The sequence below is a fragment of the Poecilia formosa genome, unplaced genomic scaffold, assembly GCF_000485575.1.
Source record: "Poecilia formosa unplaced genomic scaffold, Poecilia_formosa-5.1.2 Scaffold35, whole genome shotgun sequence".
In the NCBI taxonomy this organism is placed as follows: domain Eukaryota; kingdom Metazoa; phylum Chordata; class Actinopteri; order Cyprinodontiformes; family Poeciliidae; genus Poecilia; species Poecilia formosa.
Window position 1 is genome coordinate 3,078,727 of NW_006799974.1, and position 2,787 is coordinate 3,081,513.

Below are 2,787 nucleotides of genomic sequence, written 5' to 3' on the forward strand. Positions count from 1 at the left end.
TCAGGCATAAAGGGATTAAGTTTGTGTAAATCATGTAAAATCTAAACGGAGTACACTGATGTTTGTGATTGTAAAATGACAAAATGTGGAAATGTCTTGGTAGTATAAATACTTTTGCAAGTCACTGTACAGCAAAACCAATCTAGTTAAGTTTTTATCATGAATTTGTGTTGATTTGATAGAGCAATAATTTCTTTTTATCACATTTTAAGAAGCAAATGATGAACTGGTGGTTATTCAGTCAATGTTTCTTAATGTTTGGGTTTACTGTTTTTATTATGACTACAATGCTTATTTGTCTCTCTTACTAATGGAAAACAGGAAGTAAAGCAATGGTGCATCTTGAATTTCCATAAAGTATGTATGTTTATTTGTTTTGGTATTTATATTTGAATAATGTATTAACATTTATGTTATCTTGCTTTGTAATCTTTTTTTTTTTTTTTAGACTGATAGCAAAACCTGTTTAGAAGCTGCAAAGCAAAAATCGCCTTCGGGCTAATGGACACCTTTATGCAGCTGTTCGTCAATGTGCACAGTCTTGTGAAAACAAATTAAAACCTCAAACTTCCAGAATTAGTGGTCATCCATCTTCCCAGGATGCTAAATATTTTAATTACATTACCTTTTAGTATGAGGAGTCTTTATTTTTATTTATTTATTTTTTTTTATTGTATTATGTCTTGGGTAGCTTGTGTCATGGGGTTAACCATGTGGCACATCAGCAACAAGCTTTTCTTGAGTACTAGAATGAGTTGTAATTAGGACATGTCAAACTTCTGACAACAAATAAACACTGATTATTATTATTGTTATCATTAATATTTATAATCAGCTAGAATCGTTGTCTCTCACATGGTGTACCTCACCTCTCACCTGAAATGTCTCGTTGGAGATGGGCACCCCCACTAGGGACAAGGGTGCAAAGAAAATGGATGGATAAAAAGAAAAGCTGTACTCACAGGTTTAGTCTATCTCCAAGAAACCTACAAATTACCTGGAACTATAGCTGCTCTAAAAAAATCAACATGCAAAGGACATTTTTGAAAGGTATTAAACATTAGCTATTGGCATTATTAAAGGCTTAATCAAGCATATTTGTTTGTCTTATACCATGTGTGGTGCAGGGCCCAAATGCAGGCATGAGGCAGGTAGATTTATGGAGCAGTGGAATATTTATTAAAGAAAATAGTATATACAAAACCGGCAGGAGACACAAAGGGAAATAACAAGGACACAAATCAGTGTCACATTGACGATGGCAACAGGGGGCTCTGAACAAGACTGAGAGAACCCAGGGAGTTTCTGCATACACAGGGAGGGAATGATTACTGGTACAAGGATCAGGTGAGACTAATTAACTTAATGCAGAGCAGCTGGGGGTTGGGAGGACTCAGGCTGGTATGGCATAAAAACACAACAATATCCAAACAAAACATAGTGAGAAAAAAAAAGAGCTGAATAAGAAGTGAATAATAGCTTAATAACCAACATAAACCACAGAAGAAACTTAGTACAGGGAACATTTTTGATTGTTTTGGTAATGTAACATGCCAAAAAAAAAAAAAAAAAAGAGTTGACTGTAATTTAATTGACTGATTTTAGTTTGGTCATCTGTTAGAACAGTAAGGAGGTAATAATAGTGTTCATACAGGAATGCATCAACTACATCTAAGACCTGTCTACCGACTTGTGGTCTGCACCAGACTTGAAGCTAACTGTGCTACGCAACCAAGGAAAGGATTTGCATGCCAACTCGTTAGAGCAGATTTACTATTCCATTTATTTTTGTTTTCTTTTGTTTGAATTTAATTAATATTTGGTATATTTTATTAATTTGTTCAACTTTATTTAAGTCTTTTAGCTGTTAAATTTACCTATGTTTTAATCCAGGGAAAGGCCAATGACTCTTAATTGCAAGCAAGAACAGAGATGAGATGTCTGCCAATGGCTGACCTCAATGGTAGCGGTTGCCAGAGCTGCTATAAGCGGGTTGCCATTTTAATGGGTAATGGACTCAGCGCAAAATGTTTTAAGACAGAGAGCAACTGCAGTGACTTGCCTTAAGTCGTAATGAAAGCCTTTTGTTTCCCCAAAAATAAAACAAAAAAGAAAAAAGAATGTAATGTTCCTGATCCCACTTTTGACAAGTAGGTTGACCAGTGTAACTTTGTTTATTGTCTTTATTTTTTAGGGTTACTTAATATCTCACATATACAATGTTTGCAGTTCTGCACTGTCACAGTTAAGGTTTAATTACACTATTGATGATTAAGGAATACTGTATCTTTCTTTCTTTTTTTCATTTTTTCCTTGTTTATTTTTTGTCTTTCTTTTTTTTAGCACATTCACAGATGCAAATTGCTAGTTTAGATTAAAAAAAAAACATTTTTATTTAAATGCTTTAGTCTATTTTAGCATCACAGCCTTTTCTTGAATCAGTTGCAGTTGGTATAATTAATTTCCAGCTAGATGTATTAAATTTTTACAATCCCCACAACTAATGCAAAGGAGATAACAATATATAATTCTGTTTGCTTGCAAAAACTACAAGGTGATTAAATAGACAAATTTGAGTTAGGAAAAGGTGTAGGTAGGAAATTAGATATGCAACAACATTTAACTTCCTTCTGATATTTAAACCTTCACAAAGAATAATGAATCAAAGCTAATAAAGAAACTAGTGTATGCTTAATTTAATTTCTTTTTTTTGTGTTCTCTAATTTATTGATGGACTCTGGAAAGTTACAGACTGCAATGTGTACACTATATATATATATATATATA